At 37.0% G+C, this 27,321-nt stretch overlaps 1 protein-coding gene and 1 long non-coding RNA gene across 5 annotated transcripts in view; one reads left to right on the forward strand and one right to left on the reverse strand.

The window, feature by feature from the left end:
• Window positions 1–27,321, reverse strand: part of usp54b (ubiquitin specific peptidase 54b) — a 100,941-nt gene that overhangs the window by 71,716 nt on the left and 1,904 nt on the right. The window lies entirely within an intron of this gene.
• On the forward strand, window positions 1,384–3,303 carry LOC128025293 (uncharacterized). The gene is made up of 3 exons (XR_008186128.1): window positions 1,384–1,637; window positions 1,752–1,823; window positions 2,886–3,303. It is a non-coding gene; the product is annotated as an uncharacterized LOC128025293 (long non-coding RNA).

Consider the following 27,321-nt stretch of genomic DNA (forward strand, 5'->3'; position numbering starts at 1 on the left):
TCTAATCAGAAAATATGCTTCCAGTTTACTCATTATTAGTGTTGTCAAAAGTACCAATGTCGGAAATGTAAAAAACGTGACATTACCAGTATTCCGCGTTAGCGCTTTAAGCGTTGTTGAGTGGATTATTAAACACCCCTGATTGGCCATTATTGATGTCATCACGTTTTCTAAATTTAAATTCTGCCTTGTACCGACATCAGTACTTTTGACAACATTACTCATTATGGCATCAAACCAAAGGAAAATTAGCACAAACATCTGCTGGTGGGGCTTTAATGCTGGACGTTTAATTATATTAGCATGGCGTTAATATTTTCATGTAATCAGTGGCTCACATTGCGAATCCCATTCAAGCAACCCATCCCCCGTGACCTCGAAGGGGCGGGATTAAACTTGCGGTCACCTCTTACCATCCAAGCACGGTTATTTCAACTGTTTGGCTTCTCCAGGGAAAGAAAAATTAGCACGGACTTTCCTTCTCGTCTCCTTCAGAGACTTCACGTGAAAGCAGACATTAAATAACAGAGCACCCCTGTGTCGCCTCAGGACCAGGAACTTCAAAGAGGACACAAAAAAAATAAGTAATAATAGAGGGAATCTGAAGGGACTAGTGAGGACTTTGGGCTAAGTCAATTTTACAGAACAGACAGAGAGAAAGATTTTGGTATTTCTCACATAATAATCACTTTCCTAACGGCACAAAGTAGGATAAAAAAGTGCTGTCCTCTAGATACACACCATGTTCCACCACAGAGGGACTCCAGTATGCAAGGACACAAACTGTTCTCACAAAGAGCCTAAAGTGGAATGGGATCTACTCAGAGTCATGTTACAGTCACACACTAGCAAACACACAAACAAACTGAATAAATAACCTCAGGAGAACAGATGGTTCCAAACCAGCTTTCAAACGTCCCGAATGGAGATTGTCCTCAAAAGACAAACATAATCATCTAGAGCAGTGGTTTTCAACCTGTGGGCGATGGTATTGCAGGTGGGCCGCAAGTTACTATTAAAATAAATAATAATATTGTTAATATATGTAAAAATGTCTAAGTCATAACATAATATCATAATTTCATATATATAATTTAACAAAAATAAATATTAAACTGTAACTATTCTTCCACTACTCGAGCTTGCTGATTGGATATTTATTTGATATTTTTGATAAAAAAAATTTGCAGTGGGCCGCGCAAACATATGTGTTTGGTTGTGTGGGCCACGAGCTGAAAAAGGTTGGGAACCACTGATCTAGAGCAATGACATTCTTCCTCTTCGTTTAGAGCTATAATAAGCCAGGACGTTATTACGGTATGCTTGCCAATGGTCAGCTGACTAGATATAGTTTGAATAGCAAAAACAGTTGTTACCAACTTTTCTACTCTCAAAAAGTCATCATTCACATGACATGCTTGATCCATTACCAGTGCTACCTATATGAATGTACTGAATATTGACTCCACTGTCAGATTTCATCACTTACATGCAGTCCTTAAGACTTCCAAGTCTTACAAGCATTACAAAAGTTATGAAGGCACAGAATCAACTTTCAAGCTAGGAATAGGGTGGGGAAAATGTGGTGGAGAAGGGAAAATGCAGTTTTGGCAAGTGAACTGGTGTGGGCTTTGAAGGTAAGAGAAGGTGATGCTGCCAAGACAATATTTTATGAAAGTATCATCAGCACAAATGTGGAATAAGGTTGTCCTCAAATGATGATAATTTTGTGATTACACTTAATTTTCTAGCCACGCTCCTCTGTCCAGCTAACAGTGACGAAAACCCAGGGTGACATTGATACACAGCAACGTGTTACTTCAGTAAGTGTGCATATCTTGTAAAACATGTAAAGTTGAAAAAGTCAAAACTGCAAGCAATGTTAACAATTATGATCATGTGCATGTGTGTGTGTGTGTGTGTGTGTGTGTGTGTATTTGTACCTGTTGATGTACAGTATTTGTCTGAGAGGATTCTATTCTATAGAACATTTTTTTTCTTCTAATTGATAAAATTTTTACTGTTGATGCATCTGTCAACTAATATAAATATATTTTTCTTCTTCTTCTTTCAATATTAATACTAAGTTGGTACTATTGCAATTATCTCATTTGTTACTCTAATAATACTAGTTTATTTTCATTTTATTAATTTTATATAAAAATTATTATTATAAATAATAATAATTTACAAAATACCGGTTAGTAAAATTTTATCTTGATCTCTATTATTATTATTATTATCAACACTAACAGTATTGGTATTAGTATTATAAATATTATAATTCAAATTCTTATAATTTCAAAAGATGTTGTAATCATTATTGTTTGTAATAGTTATAATTATATGTAAAGAAATATAATAAAATTATTATTAAATATATTCCCATATAAAATAATTATAATGATATAATAGCAAAATATTTCAAATTTTGTTTCATTTCACATATTTATTTTGTTTTAGGATATTATTCTTAAATCGCTCAATCTCTTAATGACTGGAACATAAGCCAAGTTCCAACAGAAATGGACAAAAATGTAGCATTCTCTTTTTTATAACAGATTTTGTTTTATAACAGCTAAGCCTGAATAACATTTTTGAACAAATTTATAGTCTACAAAATTTTCTCCATAGAAGATTTAAAACATCAAACACCACAGAAGTTACAGTTAACTACATTTAAAAAAAATATATTTCATACTGAAATAATTCATACTGTTGTAACCTCAAAAATAATATCAAATAATAAAAATTTTGGGCAAATGTAAATGTAAGTTTTCTGACTGGCAGAAACTACGTAACCTGAATATCACTGAATATGCAAAATGCAGGAATTTATCTCATTGCAGAAAGATTATTTTCCAATAAACCATCTCTTTCTGCAGGTCTATCCCCCACAGGCGAACTGAAGAACACATTGCGTCTGCTTTACAGCTATTACTAAACAAGAGAACAGCTGTAGGAGAATAAGGACAAAACGCCCGGCTATGAGTTACTGCAAAAGGCTGCAGTGCTCTGATGAACTGCCAATCGGCTGATACGATAAAGACTTCCACATGCATCTCTCTGCTCTGCAGAACTGCCTCATACTCCAGCATCCATCACTGAGGCTCAGCACCATCTGTGTTATAGGGAGTGACCTGAATGTGAGCCAGAGAGATGGAGAAAGCCACGTTTAAGCAGGAACATGGCACTCACAGAAAGCAATGAAGGAGTCACGAAAGTCAAAGTGATGACGTCTTTATGCTGTGCATTCCACTGATGTTACAGACGGAGCTTTCTGACATCTTCCTGGTGCAGTACGAGATGGAAATCTGATGTTTTTTCTCAAGTAGGACAGATGGAGTGTAATGTTTGGCATTAGATTAGTGTAAAAATGCCCATAAATATTCTTATCCAAACAAAAGCCTGCATGAGCTAATCCAAGTCATTATCTGCTTTGGTGATAGTTATATTTGTAGGGAGCGATGATGACAAAACAAGTTTGAAAAAGACAAACACCTCAACGGATGCATTTGCATAGAAAGTTTTCTCTCTGAGGAGAAGTTCTGGGATGTAAAAAAAAAAAAAGCTTTTCAGAGGAGAAAAAGTTACATCAAACACAAAGTCCTTAGCAGGTGGGGATTCAAAGGAGGATAAATGAAGCTGTAGTCGTGCATTTGAGCTATAAACACTAAAACTCTGTTCACGCTGCCCATGATTTATTCAAACCAAGTCTTAAGGACTGCCTGTAAGTGATGAAATCTGGGTAGCACTGGTAATGAATTAAGCATGTCATGTGAATGATGAATCTTTATAAGTGTAGCTGTCATTGTGTATGATGGAAAAGTTGATAACTACTGATTAAGTTTTTACTGTTCAGACAACTACTATTACTACTACTACTGATAAGAATAATAAATAAAAAAGTATGATAAAAAAAAAATCATTGGTCCAAACAACTTTCTTGAGGTTTCTGTGCAACTAAAAACAAAATGAAATAACCTCTACCTGTTTTACTCAAGTGAAGCTCTAAAAAGCATATACTGTAAACGCCTTGAGCATCTTGAACAATGTTATGCCTTTGTACAGCAAAAGGGCATCAACGGTGCTTGAGCTTTTCAGGATTATGGGCCCCCACATTTTTCTTACCTTTGGTAAGGTTCAATATCAAGAGAATGTATCAACTAATAAAATCTACTGAATGCAATATAAGTTTCTATGGATAAAAATGCATACATTTACACTACATAGTGGGTTCACTGCAAAAGAAAAAATCAATTAAACAGAACAGTGGAGCTGGATGAGTCAGAGGAAGCCAGAGGGGACAGTGCGATGTCTCTCAAGTCGCAAACAGATCCACCCGAGTTTGGCCAACCTCTCCAACTCTGCTTCACCACCTCGGTGTGAAGCCGCCATTCCCCAGGCTTTTGCACCTGCCTCAACAGGATATCTGCTCCCATATTAAGTTGCCCAGGAATGTGGACTGCTTTCAGCGAGAGGAGTTCACCCTGGGACCACGCAAGGTCGTTGAGATCACTGCTGTGTTGTCGGTGTGCAGCAACACATGTTGACCTTTTAGGTCTGGGAAAAAGTAATGTTGTACTCGAAGCACAGCCAGCATCCTCGGGCAGATGATATGCCATGTCTGATGGCGGCCACTCCACAGACCATGGGCAGAGTGGGTACACATGACCGCACCCCAGCCGGTGAGGGATGTGTCCGCCGCTAGCATTACACAGCAACAAGGAGCTCCCAGCACCGGGCCCTGAGACAAGAACAAAGGTTTTCTCCACATGTCTAAGGCACGTAGGCACTGCTGCACGACCTTTAGCATGCGAAGTGGGTTTCCCCTCAGGGAGAACCTCTTGGTCTTGAGCCACCACTGTAGGGATCTCATGTACAGCAGGCCAAAAGTATTCACATTGGACGCAGTTGCCATCAGACCCAGCAATCTCTGTGACTGCTTGACAGTGAGTGACCGACCTCTCACTGCGACTGCAGTGAGGATCGACTTGATCCGAGCAGGTGACATACGTGCATGCATCATGGTCGAATCCCACACCATGCCCAGATAAGTGGTTCTCTGTACTGGAGAAAGCACACTTTTCTTGCCGTTAAGACTTAACCCCAGCTCTTTCATGTGAGCGAGAACGATACGTTGTTGCTGAACCGTTATCTGCCCAGGAATGGGACCCCATGAAGCACACTTGGCAGGAGCATCCACACCGCCATGTGACCTCCTAAGGGAACCAGTCTCACGAGACTGGCCTCTGGTGGGCCTAGAGCTACTAGCTAGGTGCCCTGAAGCGGCGTACCGCCAGGGGATGACCTCTAGAGACCTCTGTAGAGGCAGCAAACCTCTTAGCACCGCTACATTTCCGGGCATTAACTGAGAGAAGCGCTCGCCGGAGATTGCTCTGCCCTGGAACACCGGCATGGTTGGCAGAACGATCTCCTGAGGGCACCGAGGAGAGACGGGCACCATGTAATGCGGTGTACACCGCTCTTCCCCAGAGGGAGCTGACCCTCAAAAAGTCCTAGGCCTTAGGTGTCGGGACATTATGACGAAGGCTATCCAGCGAAAATGACAGTCTGCAGAACCTCTTTCCACTAGAAGCCTTCCAAGCCTCGAGAACGAGCTCTAGATCTAGTGAACACAGGTGGAGATAGGACGAGCCATCTCCAAACCGTTCGCCAGGTCATCTGCGATTCCCGCCAATGCGGGCGCCACCGTGCCTCAGCAGCAGCCCGACCGCCTCGGCAAAAGTCTGAACGCTGCCTGTTCATGCCCAAAACTTCTCTCTTGATTGAAGCTTTGACACATTGAATTTATCAGTGGACAAATGACTCTAAATAAGACTCACAAACAGATAGCGACTGACACACACACACAGCGCTTGCTGAAAACAAAAGGCTGGTTGCCGTTTTTTCCGCTCATGCTTTTATCCTTCCTGGTCTCTGACGTCACCCGTCTATGACATCTCGCCCATCCATTGGACTGATTACAAACGTTATGCAGAGACATCACGCTGTAGGCGTTCCCCAAAGCGTTCTCGATGCAGCTCGAGTTCCTGAAGAGGAAACACTTTGCAACTGGATTCACCAGATTTATATGATCATGATTAAAGATCATGTTTTACACATCTGTGTGTGGGATCTAGCTTGCTTGTGTAATGAATAAAACTGAATTGTTCTGTTTATCTCCTCTAAATGGCCCTGCACAGTGTGTGGGACGTGAGGGCTAAATTCGCAGATTCAGCACACAAGAGGGAGCAGATCACCAAGGTGCTGCTAATGCATATTGATGACTGTAATGTAGGTCTCTGAGGACCAAAGTGACTCAGCCTCAAAAAAGACGGCATGAGCTTATATTTAACTGACACTTTATATGGACCAATAGTTAATTGTCATTGAAAACTTACACAGAAGACCTCCACACAATCATTATTAGAGCTAATATAATTAACATTATTTTGACTGCTGCTTTTTTAATGTAGGGGACACTGGCACCAATAATTAGTCTCATATGCGTGATTTTAGATAATTTGCTTGAATTCATTACTTCCATGCATCCTGTCATTTTTTTAATCTACAGAATGACTCACAAGAAGGAGAGGAACAAATGTGATGCCCAGAGCAACACTGACAAAATACTGTGATTCTCTGCAATTTGCTTTCATCAAATTACATACCCACTCATTATTCAGATATGTTTTCTATTAGTTCTGGAGTCGTTAATGATATAAAGGCAGTGGCGAAACATAAGAAGAATGCTCTTTACGAGTAACCAGCTAATGCATTTTCAGTGTGAGAGGTGGAGAAGTAATCTTTTATTGATTGGGAGAATGTGGCGGAGCTGGGCAGATGAAGATTTAGTGCTGGGCTGGGTTCATGAAAGCCTTGGAGAGATCCAACAAAGAGCTCTTGCTGGATGGCATTTATAAGTATGTTGGAACATAAATGTAAACTTAAATATACATTTAAATAAAATAAATAAAATTTTATAAATAAAAATCAATTAAACTGAAAAATATAAAAAATTAAACATATAAAAATAACACAGGGCTGCCCGGCGACATGCCAGACTTTAAATTGGCGCTACTAAACCATAGATCGTAAAAAAACATGGACGTAGTGTCCGTGACGTCACCCGTAGACTCCTGAAGTGTGTTTTTGAAGCCTAAAGTGTGCAGAGCGGGCTGTCGCCATCTTGGCAGCGCGTCACCGCGCGATTCTCCCGGACAATCAAAACTGGGCAAAAAGGCGTGAGTTACTTGCTGAAGCCACGCCCACCTCGCACGACGGCAGTGTCAGCAGTGGCAATCCACCTGTCACTCAAGTGGCCATGCCCTTAATTACGCAGAACTTTTAAGTCTTAATATAATTTAAACAGATGAGTCATAAAAAAATTCACCCACCTCACAGTTGTCATGAAGGGCAAAATTAGCCATTAAAATTTAGACCAAAATAATTATTTTGCACCAGGCTGTAAACATGTTTTTTAACATGGGGAGTCCCTTTTTTAGCCCGCCTCAAGCAGCCAGTCGATGAATTGCAGTTTTAGACACTTCCTTATTGGCCTCACGAGAGAGAGCGGGAGGTTGACACTCGTACTAAATACGGATATCGGCCTATGCCAATATATAAAAAAATGACAAATATCGGCCCGATATATCGGTCGACCTTTAATTTAAATATTAGTCAAAGATAACACAATTAAACACAACATGCAGTTTTTAGATTAAAGTTTTTATTGTTAAGGGAAAACAAAATCCAAAACTACATGGCTCTGTGTGAAAAAGTGTTTGCCCCCTTAACCTGACAACTGGTTGGGCCACCATATATATATATATATATATATATATACATACACACACACACACACACACACGTCTATTTAAATACATATAAGACATATTAATAAACCTATGTTTTAATATATGGTTACACTTTATTTTAAGGACCAATTCTCGCTATTAATTATTTGCTTATTAGCATACATATTACTAGCATATTGACTGTTATTAGTACTTATAAAGCACATATTAATGCCTTATTCTGCATGACCGAATTTTACACCCCTTAATCCACCCCATACCTAAACTTAACAAATAAATTAACTATTAATAAGCAGCAAATTAGGAGTTTGTTTAGGGAAAAATATTAGTTAATAGCGAATTTTTGTTCCCTATTCTAAAGTGCTACCGAAATATTTACCTACACATTACAAATAAAAAAAAAATTGCATCAAGATAAATATTTCCATATAAATATGTAAAACAAAATAGGTACTTAAATATTGCTGTTCATTATGTTATTATAATAAAGTATTATACTATACTATACTAGTGCATTCAAATAGAAAATCTTAAAATATTACATCAATTTGCTAAAAACTGTTTGAAAAACATCTATTGATTAATTAAACTATTTTTAAACTACAAATGTCCATATTCTTGACTTGTTGAAATTATGGTGTCTTTGAGAAAAAAATTGTTAAGAATCACTAAATAATTTTTAGCTGTATCACACAGTCCTAGACATTTCCCATATATGTTTAATATGAATGCACTAGGCCCAAGTATCAGTGATGTGAAAATCCTGCCTAATAATGTAATATCACAAGCGTAGGAGTAAAGAGCCTATCCCTATTTAACAACGCAGCATAAATTTCAGCATATCACACTAAGCTGGCTATGAGAGATATGTGAAAGCGGAGCCAGGGATCTCAGTGAGTTAGCGCTCATATAAAGTACGATCAGAGAATAAACCCCTCAGCCCTGGGATTCATCTGCCTAAACAACATGACATATCATTTAAAGCACACTTTAGCTGATAATGGTCCATCCCTCCCACTTATCATCTTCTCAAAGGGACCTGATTTGAACTCGGGTCTTAAAACTGAAAAGATCTTAGATCACAATTTCTACTTCATGTAAATGCCTTCATTATCAAAAAAGCTCAAAATCACAATTAAGAAGGGAGACTCATTATACAAGCAGGGCCCCTTTTTATCACCCTTTTTTTCACATGAGCGATCTGTAGCATCAGCCTCTCCAATCTCTCTGATCCAAACATTTATCTAAAACAGTCAGCGCTAATTAAACTAAACACTCCACAAAAGGCGTTTGGCACACACTTTCAATTCTTTATAGAGGAAGAGAGATAGATAAAAGAGAGTCCCTCACAAATGTAGATGGAACGGCAAAAGAAAGCCTCAAAGCCAAGGTCACTGACCCTTGTAATCTGGTGATATGATAAACAGTGGACGATCTGAACACTTTAAAATCCTTAATGGCTGTACAACACAAAGGTCCAAATCAAACACACAATTGCTGATAGTAAATGGGTTTGGTACGGGTCAGTGACACCGCAGAGACAGGCACAATGTGTGATTCATGGTGTGAAACAACAAGCGAGTGATGAGAAACAATGCTCTCCCTGATGACCACACTGGGTTGTGCACGCGTTCGAATGGCCACTTCATGCCAAACCACACGAGGACACACAGTAAGTAATTTAATAACAAATTCAGGGAGAGTGGTTTGTGGTCCGGGGTCACAAATATCAAATTATCAGTATCAGCCAAAATTTTAACCTTAATACAAAAAAGAGTTAATTATCACCTTTGAGAGAACACAGCAGCTGGAATATGATCCAGTGTTTTTTAATAGGGACAGAGTGGAGAGCAAATTTGGGCACATACAGACATCACTTGGTCCACAAATATCATTGCATTGGTAAAGAAAGCACGACAAAGACTGTTTTTCTTCAGGACATTAAGGAAAGCTTGTTTGCCTCAACAGATGTTGATTACGTTTATCAGTGTCCTATAGAGAGCATACTAACATATTGCATTTTTCTATGTTTTTCCAGCTGTACAGTAAATGATTAGAAAGCACTCCAGAGGTTTGTCTTGAGAGCACAGAGGATAATCGGGGTTGAACTACAAGCATTAGAACATATAAGTCACACTATTTAGCAAATGCTATCAGCATCTGTAAAGACTCTACAAATCTATGTTTGAACCTCTGCCTTCCGGTAGGTGCTATAAGACATTTTATGCCCGTACTTCACATTTGAGAAACAGTTTTATTCCCATTAAAGAGATAGTTCACCCAAAAATTTTAACTAGATGTTTATCTGCTTACCCCCAAGGGCATCCAAGATGTAGCTGACTTTGTTTCTTCAGTAGAGCACATTTTTTGAACAAATTTTGAGCTCAAACCATTGCAGTCTGTCAATCCTATAATGAAGGTGAATGGGAATCACGGCTTAAACATACAATAAAACAAAAAAACACACATAAACAAAATCAAATTAAACCCTGCGGCTCGTGATAATACATTGATGTGTAAGGACACAAAACGATCTATCTGTGGAAGAAACTGAACAGTATTTATATAATTTTTACCTCTGATGCATGGCAAGGCCTGAACTTATATATAACTTATATACAGTATATAAACAGACAACAAAAAACTAAAACTCTAACTAAAAGGAAAATGAAATCAAATAAAAACTGATTAAATATTAATAAAAACTATCATAGTATCTCAATGATCTACATATTATTGTTATGTTAATAATATTAATAAAAAATCATATAAATACATTTTTTCAAACTAAAATAAATAAAAATGATATTTAACTTGTTAAATAAAGCAACATGTTTACTAGCATATTCCTTTTTGCTGTGGTATCAAATCAATAATCAAATAAATATTAAATGCTGAAGGTATGCTATTGCATTAAAAGTAGTGGATTTACACAGAAATATACATCCGTGCAAAGGTGGTAATGAGTTTCTTAAGCAATTTACAGATTAAATTTGTAATTCCTGTTGATGGGCAATAAAAAGTAAGGCATCACAGGCAAGAGGGATCTTTGTAGAGTGCATTTGGAACAGATCCAAATCTTAGGAGGCCATCTATCCCTCCAAACACTCCTTTCATACATCACCCAGCACTGCACTGCAGAACGGCCTTCTGGGAGCACTCTCCTGATTCTATCTCACTGTCTCTGACAAACACCCATCCCTCCCAACCTGCTCCTTCCATCTGGATGGATGCTGGCCTTCTTCCAGCAGTCAGGGTCTTAATGTGCGATACGCATGCACAAATAATTGAATGGCTATATTAGCAGAGACAAGCTGAGTCCAAAACATTTTGGTTGGTTGATCCATCAATGTCCCCTCTTTTGTCGTGCACCCATGGGAACAATTAGCCATTAAATATGTACAAGCTTTAGGAGAGAGACAAAAAGAACTGCACTTTGGGAATTCCCAGGGCCAAGACAGCAGATAATGTGTGTCAATACGTGACCTGTGATTAATATTGAATGAGGTGAATAGGCAAGGTGGTATTTCCAAGGAACACACCTAGAATGACAAAAGGAAAAGGGGATGCTCATTTAAATTGGTATCATTTTGGATATTGAATTATACCAGCTCATTTAGATTACCTTTGCTGTCATCTCCTGCTCAATTGATGTTAATCTTAAAAAAACACTAATAATTTATCACTATAAATAGAATCACTATTTTTTTTATATAAAATGTTGAAATATAATTTTTAAATACAATTTAGAACATGTTATAAAATGCATTAAAATTTCATTATTTTAAATCTTATTTAATTTAACTTAACATTAATTCTAACCATATTTATTATTCATTTATTTTATTCATTATTTATAAATTTTATAAATTGTATTAATATTTTTTATTACAATTTATTAAATATAAATTTTTTATTTAAATATAGCAGAAGTCTTTACTGGCTATAACATTAAAATAATAATAAAAATTATTTTTTTGAGTTTTCATGTCAACCAGGATAATCAGTGCATCCTTATTAAATGAATTCATCAATTATTTTATTCATTTAATAGATTTGGCTTTTTTTAATTTATTAAAAATATATATATAAAAAAAATTTATAAGAATTTATAATGGGGAAAAAATAAAACCTGCTTTTACTATATTTAAAAATAATTATTAACCTATCGTATCAATTAGAATGTCAGTGTGTAATGACAGTCAGTGGCCACTAGGAACAAGGAAAAGATCTAAAAACATTTGGAATGACATGAGTGTGAATAAATAATAACAGATTTTATACTTTTGGGTGTCTTTCCCTTTAAATGTACAGTTGCCATCATGAAGCAAAACGCTGGCCACACATGATGCCCAGCATAGAGAGAAAAGACATTTAGACAATTAAACTGCAGCAGCGATTAAGTGATCAGATGCCAAGAGCTGGCACTGAACAGATGCCATGCAGGACACCAGGGTCAGGAGCCTCAAAAGAAGCTCAATGGAGTTTATTAAATTGACATTTTAATAAGGTACAAAAAAACCACAACGTTCAGCTCAAAGAAATAGAAGCAGAATGAGCGAGGAGACACCTGTTTTATCAGCACACCATGTCTGACACAGTCAAACTCAAACAGCTGGCATTTCATGTCCCAATTTTCAATTGTTTTGCCTCAATTACACACAGCTGTGTGCCCAAAATGTCAGTCAGGATTAGAGAAGGAAAGGTCAGAGTAGGGAAGGGGGTGTGAGAATGAACACTGCTAATTCTCCCATGGAGAACATCTCTCAGACTTTCTCTTCTTCCACAATGGGTCTGTAATAACTCTTTACCCAGTTCAACCCTCACAGGCCCACAAAGCTCCACTCTGCCCCATTATACATGGGGGAGCATGTCATCACTGACGCATTTGGACCATAGACTGTATAAAAACATGGACGAAGTGTCTGTGATGTCACCCGCATTTAGAAGAGCGTTTCTGAAGCTCAAAGTGGGCATCTTGGCCCCTAATTATGCAGTACTTTAAGGCTTAATATTATGTAAACTATATTAAGTATAACTATTAACTATTAAGTATAATATAGTTAATAGTTAACTATAATTAACTATTAACTATATTATGAGAAATAAAAAAAATCACCCCCTCACAGTTGTCACGAAGGGCAAAATTAGCTATGTAGACCAAAATAATTTTTTGAACCAGGCTGTAAAAGTTTTTTTCTGCTGTAAAGTTGGGCATTTTAACATGGGACGTCTATGAGATAGACTCCCTTTTGCAGCCAGTCGATGAATTAGTTTAAGTCACTTCCGTGTTGGCTTCACGAGGGAGAGTGGGAGGTTGCAGCTTGATTTGGACACAGAGGCAATGCCCTTGACGTGATTTTCACAGACAGCAGCACAGAGCTCATAACAGCACACAGTAGCTGTCTATCACCCGTCAGCCACCATTCAGCTCTGCGCATGTAATCGGATGAGAAAAAGAGCCTCGAGATTGTGCTGCAATGCATAATGGTGAAATACATCCAAAATCATGATGCAAAAATATATATATTTTTTTTTTAATGATTTTTATTGCTATGAAATAAACCGTAAGCAAGTCAGAAAGTATATTTCAGTATGCTTAGTTTATTTAAGGGATAGTTCACCCAAAAATAAAAATTACCCCATGATTTTCTCACACTCACACCATCCTAGGTGTATATGACTTTCTTCTTTCAGACAAATACAAAGTTATATATATATATATATATATATATATATATATAAAAAATAATGTTTAGACTCTTCCAAGCTTTATTATGGCAGTGAATGGGGGTCGAGATTTTTTATAATCTATCTATTATACAAGTACAGCAGCACCAGGGGGTTAATAAAGGCCTACTGAAGTGAACTGATGTGTTTTTAGTAAGAAAAATATTCATATTTAAATAATAATCTCGAGCTTCCGCTAACTGTCGTATGCACATTCACAAGAGAGTGGCATTTCAGCGGATGACTTAGGACATACATTAGGCGTACTGTAAGCTCCGGTGACAAGTGACGAACACACAAGAGAGAGCAAAACAAGACACCAGTCATGAATTAGATGTACAAAATGAGAAATTGTAGAGAGAAAAATGTTGAGGATATTTGTCAAACGTCATTTAATATAAAAATAAAAATAAAAAGCTACATTCTGTCTTCATTTACTCACTCTCGTGTTAGGGTTAGATGTTCTTATAATTTAGAAACTTATAAGAACACTCTCTTAAAGATGTTTAGCAAAATAATATTTTTTTAAATATCTTAATGTATTTTTAAGAATGTTGATAACCAAACAGTTTTTGTGTTGACCAGATGCACACATTTCAACGTGCTGATCTATCTGGCGGGACATGAACTAACATAAACTTGCTGCACATCTCATAAAACACAAAAAAATGTCATCCGAATCACGCACACAGAAAAGCACCTCTAAGTGCATGAGTACAAAATTCTGTTCTTTTTGGGTCTTATTCGCACACGAATCAAAAAATACACACAAAATTATGTCAAATTGTCCTTTTTGACGAGTATTCACATACTGTAAACACACTCAATTATGTCTTAAGCGAACGTAAACAGTTGGGAGAATATCGGATGTGTGTCAGTATGTTGTATTTGTGCAGTCAGTTTTAAAGGGACAGAAGCTTATTTTAGTTGCTGTTGTCTGTGTCATTAATGTTACTCAAGCAACAAAAGAAAGAGTGAAAATCACTCAATCCTAATAAGGATTCAAGAAGAGAATATCATGTCCAGTCTTATTTAGCTAGCCATGCTCCAAGGAAAATGTTTTCACTGCAAACACCACAGTGAAGCACATCAACTCAAAAATATCTATAAAAATGCTTAAATCCTAGGCAGTCCTGTATAAATGTTAATTCAACACACTACAGGGATTATTACACACATAATAGAGACAAAACAGGAACAATGTTCCTTCACGTTGTGTGCTTTTTATTTCCCTGAAGGGACTCATAGGTCTTGGTATCACTCTAGTCCAAGGTTGGGCCGAGATGAAACAACCAGCTTTTAATTCCTCCTCCCTTATGTAACAATAGCACCAATTCAGCCATGAGTTCATAGCTAGGTCACACAAGTCTGCCTGGCCTTGCAGAGTCAGGAGCATCAGAGTGTAGCAGTGGCCTGTACTCCTGCTGAAGCACGTTTAGCAGATGAGCTGGATCAGAAAATAAAAAAATACATATAGAAATATATATAATATTAAATAACTACAAAAATAAATACACATATTGTTACATTAAATTATACATTACAAAAGGGACTGGTAAAATTTCTTAACGCGTTTAAGTATCATAGGCTGCATTTATTTGATTAAAGCGGGGGTGAAATGCTATTTCATGCATACAGTTTTTTACACTGTTAAAGAGTTGGATTCCCATGCTAAACATGGACAAAGTTTCAAAAATTAAGTTGTACGTTTGAAGGAGTATTTCTGCTCCAAAAATACTCCTTCCGGTTTGTCACAAGTTTCGGAAAGTTTTTTTTTGAGTATGGCTCTGTGTGAAGTTAGATGGAGCGGAATTTCCTTATATGGGTCCTAAGGACACTTCTGCCGGAAGAGCGCGCGCTCCCGTATAGCACAGCACTGAGAGCACAACAGACATTCACTGATCAGAGCGAGAGCGTCGCAAAATGTCACAAAAGGAGTGTGTTTTTGGTTGCCAGGGCAAGACAACCCTGCACAGATTACCAAAGAAAAAACAGCATTAAGGGACCAGTGGATGGAGTTTATTTTTACAGAGCATCAACGGAGTTGTGCAAGTGTTTTTGTTTGTTCCCTGCATTTGGAAGATGCTTGTTTTACAAACAAGGCCCAGTTTGATGCCGGATTTGCATATCGTTTATTTCTTAAGAATAAAGCAGTCCCAAACGAAAAAGGGTCACGATCGTGTGTTGGAACCGCATGCGGTGAGTAAAACTGCTTCAAATATCTCTGTGTTGTTAACTTGTCGGCTGTCGGCCGTAAGCACATCAAGTAACCAACATGTTGGCATCAAACTGCACTTTCCACATGTACAGCTTAAAAAAAAAAAAAAAAAAAAAAAAAAGACGACAAAGTGGAACTTAGTCATTTTCCAAAACCGCTTAGCAAATATATACAGTTTCAGTATATACCACATAGAGACGTCGTTGCTGATGCTGCTCTTGTTAAATTTCAGCCTCTGGATCTGATTCTGGATCATATATATACGCTGAATCTGACTGTTAGCCATGGTTTGTTTTGGTTGGTTTTGTCCCCACTGTAATGTCACAGCTTCCAAACTCTCGTGATTCTTTAGCTCCGCCCACACGTCACGCCTCCAGCCGGTCGTGTTTTTCCGGGAAAAATCGGTAAAGACTATCTTTCTCTTATGAATATAATAAAACTAAAGACTTTTTGGAGTTATGAAGGATGCAGTACTACTCAATAGGTACTCAAGATTAACAGGATATTGAGTGAAAACGAGCATTTCACCCCCCCTTTAAAAAAAACAGTAAAAAAAATGTAATTGTTAATATTAACTCTTTTATATTTTAATACATTTCGATTATATAAATATTTTAATACAGAACGATTATATAAATGTGGCATCCATAATTGTATTCATGATTAGTAATTAGATTAATTATGCAGCTGTACTTTGGATCATTTTACAAATTTCTTTAAAAAATATATGTATATTTTTTTTTTTTTCATTTTATATATATTTTTTAATTTTTAAAATGATCCAAAGTGACAGTTAAGATTCAAAAAATTTTATAAACACACATATATATAATATATATTACATTACACATTATATACAAATATATAATTATTACTTCAAATTAAATAAGTAATCCTATAAGTGTGATGGTGCAAAATGCAGATGATCGTTCATTTTCACTGTCCTGCCTGACTAGCGCAGCTCATCCCTCTGAATTTCTACACTTCTCTCCAGAAACTCCTCTGGCCTGCCAAGTTTATCTCCTCTTCCTTCCCGGCATGCTGCCATCGCCTCATGCACACCTTCCACAGCTCTGCGCCAGCCAGCACTTTCTGACTTCTTGCCGCCTCTTACTATTGCTCGCTTTACAGAAAAACGCTCCGTTACTAACATAACCTTGGTTCCCGGAGATTAGGGAATGACTGTTGCATTGACACGACACACTTATGGGGAAACTCCTGTATACTCTGATACTGAAGCCTGATTTGTTCATGGGTCATTATACGAAAACGTGCCATTTTGTGTCCCTCAGGAAAAAAAAGCTCTGTAAATCTTAATAAAACATAAAAGAAATAGAATATTTTATATTTTAGTTTCCATAATGTCTCATAATATAAGAATAAATTATTTTCTGTTTCTTTGGTTTTTAAAGGATTTTAATCACATTTTTGTACAAAGCATCTTGAAGAAATGTTGAAAATGGCCTGTCCCTCAGTAAGATTTTTCTACTTCTACTTGCTATCGAGGCCAAAAAAGTCAAACTATCATAAAAAAACATATACTTGTATAAAGCCTTAAGTGTCAGTTCATTAGTCATAAATGGATTTTATTCTTAACGTGTCAAATAAAATAAAAAAACACACAATTTAGTCGGGTCCCTAGGTTCTCGTCAACCCTGTTACTTTTTATAAAAACACCTCTTTAAAGATAATGGACTGTTCCAAAAGTTGCATCAGTTCCAGGAAGTGACATTATCTGACTTTCATGAAGTTGATGGTAGAAGACAAGTAAGTGTTCTCTTCTTTTTAATGAATTTTCTTTGATGTTATGTAATGTCTGAAAGACAGGGACACGCTTATTGTGTCAGCCCTGTTACCAGAAAAGCATATGTTAAAAAGTTTTTTGTACATATTTAAAAATTTACATATATGATAATATTTAAGCCTCTCATTAAGGCACGTAATGTAGTGTCATTACCTATACCTCATGGCTAGTAATGGCCGGCAATAACCTTTTTCGTCAACCCTGTTACCGTCAACCCTGTAACCATTCCAGGGTAAGAGGGTTGACCCAAGTACGCTTTTGTGTGTCTTACCCATGTTGTATACACAAGAAGGGTTAAATCAAGGGCAACTGGACTAGGTACGTCCATATTTGAAGCTATTGCCTCTCATCCAAGGGGTTTCTTCATTTCTAAATGACTGATGGGGAGTGCCAGGCATTTAACCTCTGTGGGGTTGTCACCCCTGAGCCAACCCTTCTTGGATAACTATGACCTGGATGACTGAGAATTTTAACAGACATACTTTTCTTACAAATAGTATACATAATATACATGTTTTTACAGTTTTTATCCCTAAAAATCATGTTTTTTTATTTATTCTACTGATAGATAGGCTAAAATATGTTGAGGTTACTGATCTATACTGATACACACAAGTGCATTGGGTTTTATAAATGTGCTTTATAAATCAAAAGTCATTATTTTTTTTATTATGAGAAGTCAATAAATTAACAAGCTTTTCAGTTTGCATTTGGGATACTCTCCATACATGCACTCCATCCAAATAGTTTGAAAAAGTTTTCTTGTCAAAAAATAAATCAAGCTTGTGTGACTTGTATGATTATCTGATGGCATGTGAACTACTTACATTTACAGTATGCTACACAATCATAAATAATCAGGGCTGGGGTGTAACGAAATACATGTAACAGCGTTACGTATGTAAAATACAAAATATGAGTAACTGTATTTCGTTAAAATTACATTTTAAATAAGGGGTAATCAGATTACAGTAACATCTGAAAACTATTTTAGATTACCAGTGATTACTTTTATTTTGATGTAATTTATTAATTTAATATTTAAGTTTGGGGATTTCAAACAATACCGCGACTGATTTTTTCCCGTTACAAGCACATAACGACACAAACATTCTCCTAGAAATCACACTATGCATTCAGTCAACAGATCCATACGAAGCATGCATAAAATAAAGGTTTATGAAGTCAAACAATAGCTTTATGTGGTTTACAGATGAACTTCTTTATTCATTCGAAATGTTCAGTATCATCTTTGGCTCGGTAATGCAAGTTCACGATCCAATTCGTGAACAGATGATTCTTATTCGTGAATCTTTTAAAATAATAATTTCCTTTATTTATTTATTTAATGAAACCAGTGTGGAAACCAGTGCTTCACTAACGGGATAGATCTGGGTCAGGGTATATTCTGGCAAACCGTTTACCAATCAAGTTTCTCAATTGGCAAAGCAAACTGTGGTACATGCCACTACCAACACAGAATGGGTAAATCTGTGTTTTCTCAGCACAATATCATAGAAAGTATAAGGTTTGAGAAGTAGAAGGCGGGGCAACAGTTTAAAACATTTTAAAGTTAAAGTTCATGCAAACAGATAAGTTTCGGTTTTTCATCATTTTTATGCTAAAATATCTCAATAGAGCCGTCTACATAATATGCTGATTAGTCATGTTGAATTAAAGGTTTATGAATGTCCAATTAAGACTCCATTACAACCATAATTGTAACTCAAACAAGCAGTATAATCAATACGGTAGCTGTTGTCAACCCTGTAACTGATGTGTCAACCCTGTTACTTGTATAATATTCTAATATAACTTAAAAAATGTAAATAAAAATGTAATCAATTAATTGTAAATGTTTAGTAAGAGAGGCTAATAATCCACTCAAAATTGAATTGAGGTGTTTAATTTTTGTTTCCATACATTTTTCTTAAAACAGAAGATGCTGGGAGAGTGTAATTTGGAAATGAACGTATTCATCCCCTTAAAAAAATAAAACTTTCAATATTCTCAATTCACAAACACTCTTAATGTAACAAGGGGGAGTATATCTTCCACAGTATATCAGATTTGTTCTATACATGTATTTAAAACCTTTTCAAAAAGTAATTAATATGTTGGTAACAGGGTTGACCAAAAACACACATTTAAATTAGTTAAATGAAAAAAATGAAAAAAATAAGATAGCCTGAGATGGCACGGCACATTTTCCTGAGAGGTAAGGATCTACTTAATCCAAAAAGGGGCTTAAAGATTTTCAAAACAGAAATTTGAAAATCAAACATTAAAAGTGGGAAATGGCACGTTTTCGTATAATGACCCTCATATTCGTGTGGTTGCACCAAAAGGGGAGGGGCCAACCTCTCTATAAGACGGCTCTGAGTGCCATTTCGTTAATCTTTCAACTTTTTAGCACAGCAGCCTACGCAATGCTCGTTTCCTTATTTCATGGAACCGACATTACGTGAGTAACTAGAGCATTTCATTTCGAACTCTCTTTTTCGTTGTGTTGACACACTTGTGGGGAACGCACCCAATAGTGCAGTGCTATAAGCAAGTGCAGAACAAAACCGCTCTGCGACCCGAGCCCCGGAGCTCTCTTAATGAGGGCTCCTTTAAGCATGAGCCAATAATGAGACCAAACAGTTTAGGCCAAGGTCTACATAACATAACCATCTCCACTTAGGATTAGGTAGAATTAAGTGGACAAAATCCATGCCTGCAGGGCAGGGATGTCCAATTTATAATACCTTGTAAATGTAGACAGCAACGACCAGCCATCAGCCACACAAATTTCACCAATAGAAATCCCGCTGGACCAATCCCAGGAGGAGGCCATTCCTCTGGTGGATAGCAAGTGATTCTAGTTTTTCGAATGGATGTTCACCACATGGGGGCGGGGAACTGACATTTGTGGTAATGAGGAGAGGAGAAATGCTCTTTTGAGCATGTGGATCCGCTACCACAGCGGTGGTTTGCTTGGGCACACACTGAGTGAGAAGGACAGGCCCAGCTTGAACTGAACTTCCATCACTCTGTGTTAAGTGGAGGGATGAAGAGAGAGTGCAAGCGCGAACGCAAGCTTTCTTTGAAAGAGTTCCAGCCTTGGCGAGATCTGACCCTCTTCTCTTCCTCTCTGCGTTCAGATCATGACGACTTCTGAGGCTCAGGCTCAAACGTCACTCTTGGGTGGGGACCTCTATGTTTCGGAAATGGGTAGCGTTTGATGAATGAATTTAAACTTTTGGTTGAACTATCCCTTTAATGACAAGCAGCAGCCTTCTTAGTACTGTCGTGTCACTTTATGACCTGAATGAATCTAATATACAGGAAAGCATCAGTTTTTCTCTCAACTGTTTACTTTCACTTTAGACATAACTAACTTTGTTTATCTGTAAACCCTGTGTGTTTCTGTCAATATTAGCGAAATCAGACGCTAACAGCCCGCAAATGTAACTTTTAACTGGCAAGGCTTTAAAGCACATGCAAATACTGTACTTTTGTGATAGCAAATAAGTGCAGTGTCTCATAAGTGTAACTCTACCACTGAGTTAACATTGGATGTGAATATATGTTGCGTTGTACACTATATTGAGATGGAGGCGCCACAACTGCAACTGATAAAATGTGCGCTGTTTAGCACGATAGTACAATATTTCTTCAAAAGTACATTGTGGAGACATTTTAATCATCCACAATCAAAAATCGTAATCGCACAGCCCTAATATATATTCAAAACAGAATTCAGTAGCAAAAGTTGACAAGCAAACAAGCATCAGTAAATGTCATCGGGTTTTTCAATAATCTAGTAGACATCTTTATTGCAAAAAATAAATTTTTATCTGTCACTTTGAAAAGCCGTTTTTTATTGAAAGGTGTCATGTTCATGTTCAGTATTGCTCTGTACAGCCATGGAATTTTTTTTTTTCTCTCTCTCCTGGGCATCACATGTGTTGGCAGGAGTAAAGGGAGGAGATGTGTGTACTGAGATTGTTGGTCAATTTGACAGGCCCTATCTGAGTATAGGTGTTTGTTCAGCTGCTGTCATACGTCTCCAATTGCGCTTATCGCTTCCATGAATATTCATACCATCACAGCTGCTACGATGCTGATTTCAAGCTCTATCTATTTGTGTCCAATGGCAACAGCATCCACCATTCATTACAATTAGTGACTTGAAAAGCAATATGATTCTTCCACAAAGCAATGAAGTTCACAAGGGCACAACCTTATCACACTGCTTCAGGACAGAATTAAACTGAACAAAAAAAGACATGACAGACAGTTCAGGGAGTTTTACTTCCTTTGAGCTTGTTTTTTATCTTGAGGCAATGAAAATTGTCATTCACAACTTATTGTGCTTCCACAATGTGACATTTCTGAGTGAAAATGGATAGATGAGACAACAAATATTTTAGGGTGGAACTTTTATTTAGCAATTTCCTCATTCATGCAACCACAGAGCATGGCTGTTACAATGACAATATCAAGAATTTGATTCCCAAAAAATGTATGAACTGTTTAAAAATTATACATGGATACAAAGATAAGCTGAAACAGATAAGCCAATAATTATTTTCATATTATATCCAATGTTTAAAAAAGTAAACACACGTAAAGATAGGAGAAATAAGCAAGTGAAATTAAATATATGAACCACTAATGAAATTAAAATGAAAGAGCAAATTAACACATTGCTCATTTACTTATCATATCACACAAATTGATTTTCTCTAAAGTGATCCAGTCAATATGTTTGCTTTTTCTGTGAGTTCATGCATCCCACCTGCACTTAATCAATACTCTGCTCGTGCACATAATGAGAAAAAAAATTCATTAAAGTGCAAATGTTCCTGTGTGTAATATCATCTCTTCCTGCATTTGGCTTATTAGCCAGACTCCGCCGACCGAAATGGTGCACACACAATTACATGAGCATTGACCTTAACTGGCTTCACCGGGGAGCCCACTATCCAGTGTGTATGCAAAAGAGAAAAAACTTTGTAATAAAATGCTTGCTGTAGCAGAAAGTACACTAGCGAGCAGCTCACTGCGCTCTGATTCTGCTTAATAAATGCATAAGGAGAGAAAGTAAGGCAATTAACTTCACACATAATGACATCAGCAATACTCACAGTGATTTTTTTGGTCTCCAGTGACATCATCTTTTCTTTATGAATGCCTCACAGCACTGACGAGTCATGCACTGAGTTAGCTCATTCTGACAAACCAGGTTTGTTAATATGACTTTATCAAAAGGGAATTATAGTTTATCTCAAGCAAAAGGACACATCAATTAATTCTTCTAAGTTTAGTGGTCTTTAAAATTCCTCAATTATTGTTTAAAACAACACGCTTTTTACCTCGTCAAAAACAGCTTTGTTCACAGTGACTCGTTTCGGTGTCTCTGTCTCTTTAAATGATAATGAGCTGCTCACCCCATCCCTCTTATATGTGGGGCATGTCTACACAAGACACATGAATTGCTGCCATGGACTCAGCATATGGCTTGGATGTGGTCTTATTCAAATAGCTAGCTATCTACATAAAACCAGCTGCAAATTGAAACAGCTTGCTGGACGACTGAGTTTCAGACTCAGGCAGCCCATAACAAATTGGCTGTGTGTTTTCTCTTCAGCTTTTCTGTGGTGGCATACAAGCTAGAGACCTAACTAAATGCAAAAAAAGCAAAATGTCAACTTTAAAAAAAAAAGTATTAAAGCTAACTAAGATGTAGATATTTTGTTTCTTCACCTGAACAAATTTGGAGAAAATTTGCATTGCATCATTTCTCAGTGAATGGGTGCCGTCATAATGAGAGTCCAAACAGTTGATATAAACATCAGAATAATCCACACAACTTTAATCCAGTAACGTTTTGTCATGTGAAAAGCTTTGTGCTTGTATTGAACAAAATCATCAAGTTTTGGGACTGATATTTTTGCCAGAAGCAAGAGTTTAAAGTTAAAATGCTTACAAACATGAAGTTATTCTGACGGCTCCCAGCAAGTTATGATAAATTTCTCCAAATCGCATGAAGAAACCATTGCAAAAAAAAACACTAATCTTTATCGGATGACCTGATGGCCAGTAAATGTTCAGCAAACTTTCTCTTCTGGTTGAACTATTCCTTTTATAGAATAAACATTTTAACACTGTTAAATCTTTAGAAAATCTCAATTTTGTTATTATTGCACTGTGCACATTACAGTGTTGTAATTTCTTTTTTTTAATTTATTTTATTTAGGCACAACGGTATAACATTTTAATATCTGCTATTTATTAGATATCAGCCTTAACATGAAAATAATTACTGGCCTATCATTATCAAACAGAGTTAAACACATATTCTCCTGGTTGTCCATCAATAAAAAAAAATCCATGAACTGGACAAAAATTCATGGTTTGTGCAAATTAGAGGTTTCTTAAAGGGTTAGTTCATCCAAAAATAAAAACTATGTCATCGGGTCTGTTGTGAGCGTGTTCACAAGACTGCAGTGACGCTGCTGATGTGTTATCTTTGCTATTGAGCGCACTAGAAAACACGTCAGCAGCGTCACTGCAGTGTTGTGAACGCACTCACAACAAACCGGGAAGAGAAGACAATGCTGAATAAAATCATATTTTTTTCTTATTTTTGGACCAAAATGTATTTTCGATGCTTCAACAAATTCTAACTGACCCTCTGATGTCACATGGACTACTTTGATGATGTTTTTATTACCTTTCTGGACATGGACAGCATACCATACATACATTTTCAATGGAGGGACAGAAAGCTCTTGGACTAAACCCAAAATATCCGAAGATGAACGGAGGTCTTATGGGTTTGGAATGACGGAGTCATTAATGACATCATTTTCATTTTTGGATGAACTAACCCTTTAAGGCTGAAGGTCACACTGAAAAGACTTTGCCCCTACAGCTTCATTTTTATTCAAGTCAATTTAAAAATGGCGTCTACTCTTCAAGGTTTATTCCAGCAGTAATCAAGCAGGAAATTTGCTCTAAACTTTGGTACAAAATATATAGTGCCATGATCTGATGACAGACAGCAGCCATTTTGGCCATACCTAAAACACGAAGTGAAGACGAGTGTCTTCAAACCACCTGCACCTGCTCATGGGAATAAGAATATGGACTGAGTGGGGAGGTTACACCCCTGAAGTGAATCAGGTTACCATGTCAACGCAGTGATAGTGAGAGAGTCATTAGAAATTATCAGTATCAGTGGGTGGCATCTACACCTCCAGCAGAATGACACATTCAGCATCACCTCTCATTGAGCTCAGTGCATCTCGGCTCAGTTCCCTAGAAAACCAGTCCAGGTGCAGTTAGATGCCTCAAATGAAGACTTTCTGCACTGGATAGTAGGGGTGGCTATTTCGATCATTTTGTCTGCTCTGCACTTTTGGGTAATTGTTCAAATGTGCGCATGATGAGTCACACATCAATGTTTTTTCAGCCTCTTGTGCCATGATAATTGCATTAAGACAGCATGTCAATTAAAAAATAGTTTAAGATATTTAAAAATATAGGTTTTTAATGGCTTAGCACAAAAAAATACAAGCATCTAGAAAACAGTGTAGATCAGTGGTTTTCAACCTGTGTAGTGGATTGCGATGGTATTACAGGTGGGCCACCAATTACTTTTAAAATAAATAATAATAATGTTAATATAACTGGTTTTCCCGTTTTGCTGGGCGGTGCCAGCCCGAGTTATTTTCTGTTCATTGCCAGTTCATTCAGTAAAGACAGTTAACAATCTAGCTTCTGAATACTAAGTTATTAACCCAACAATAGCGGGGTCAGTTAATTTTTTTGCAGTGTGCCATGCAAACATACGTGTTTGGCTGTGTGGTTTGGGAAGTTTGGGAACCACTGGTGTAGATATAACGCAGATATTTGCAAATATTACAATTTTGGCTGAAATCAATCAGCTGATAACTATTATGGGCGATAACCAATAAACAACCTATAAAATATTATATTAATGCATACATACATTTTAAATAAAACAACATTTTACTTGTATGTACAGTATAAAAAAAGTCTGCTAAAGATTACATTTAACAGGATAATTCAAATATTCAGCTTTTGTAAAAGACTAACTTTAAGTGAACATTAGATTACAGCAAAGGTAATGGAAATGTATGTGTTTATATGCAGATGTGAACGTACCTGTGAAGTCAAAACGGACTGACCGGCCAGACACTGACCTGGACCAATCATGCAGAAAATCTGCCAATTCAGGTCCCTTGCCGTTCTATTGTTGCATCTCTAGATTACACAACATGTACTCAGTTCATTCAAACATTTACTTAAAATTCAGTTTACTCAACAAAAAAATATTGGTTACCATCCACTGACAAAGCAGTCTGTCAAACTGTTTTGTGAATCTAATTTTTAAGTGACAAACTGTGGAGATAACAGCAATCGGCTACAGTAAGTGGACTGACATTCCTGTCCCCTACAACAGATATAATTGGCTAATGCTCCTGTTGCTTATGACAGCATCCAAACCACATACAGTGGAGTCACACCATCTCTGGTGTCCTGTAGTGAACCACAAACCAAAAACCCAAGCCAGAATGCTGTGGTAAAAACATGATCCACTCCAGGCTCAACAGGAGAGAGGTGATGAGTGCTATGAGGACACATCTTACGCAACACAGCACTGTATGAGAGGCCTGATCATGTCCATTACTCTCACTCTCACTCTTCTCTCACATTCTCTCTCGCTCTCTCCTTCAAAACCCAATATAGGAGGCAAAATGTGGTTTCCCTGTAAGTGGGTTATGTGGAGCTTCAAATAGACATAGTCGACAATGAGGAAGACCCAAGTTCACTCTCCCAGCTGTCTTCGACGCTCTCAAACTCCTCTGCAAAGCAAGCATGTCAAGACAAACTATGAGAACACTATTATTACTTCATGAATGTAACCAAAGCAATTAAGCTCTCCTGACTCTGGTTCAATTACATGTCTGGTGAAGAGGTGACTCCCATTGTTTCTGAAACGCTCCTCCTGACAATGTATTCAAACTTTCCCCTGGACAAAATGGAGAAACTGCTTCATGTTCACATGACCATAAATTATTTTAGTCTGATTGAAAGTTTAGCACACAGAGCTTATGACAGTTATACCACTATAAGAACGTAATACCATGATATGCTGTTATATAATGCCATCTCTGGCTCAAAATGTATTTAAATGAATGAATTTTTGAATATTTTTTAAATTATTTCAGCTTCAGCATTAGCATATTTTTAAATGTAGTAACATAAAGTAATAATACCTAACGTATAATGTCTTTTTCATCAATCAAACAAGTCTTTTCCCTATTTTTATATATATCTTATGCAAGGTTTTTCCAGTATTTATTTTTACACTAAACATTCAAATAAACCTGCTGGCCACAACAGGCCATTTTTGACCCATTACTTTTTGCAATTTTACAATTTTTTATGCAACAACGTGTCATCAGCAGACAATGATAGACAGAAGGAAAAAATTAAACCAAAAGATAGAGCACTCAAGATGCAGTGTCACCATCTCATCTCCAGCTCTGTCTAGATTTAGTGCTGTTTTTGCCAAATGACAATGGGTATGAGAATGGCATGCATGTAAATTGTGTCTTGTTACAACAGCCTGGAGAAATGCAGATGACGCATCTCCTGAAATTAATTACCTCCACTGCATCCTCATCTACAGCATCAAAGCATCAAACTATAGTGAAAGATGTTTTGAC

This window comes from Carassius gibelio, chromosome A12 (assembly GCF_023724105.1).
Source record: "Carassius gibelio isolate Cgi1373 ecotype wild population from Czech Republic chromosome A12, carGib1.2-hapl.c, whole genome shotgun sequence".
Classification (NCBI taxonomy): domain Eukaryota; kingdom Metazoa; phylum Chordata; class Actinopteri; order Cypriniformes; family Cyprinidae; genus Carassius; species Carassius gibelio.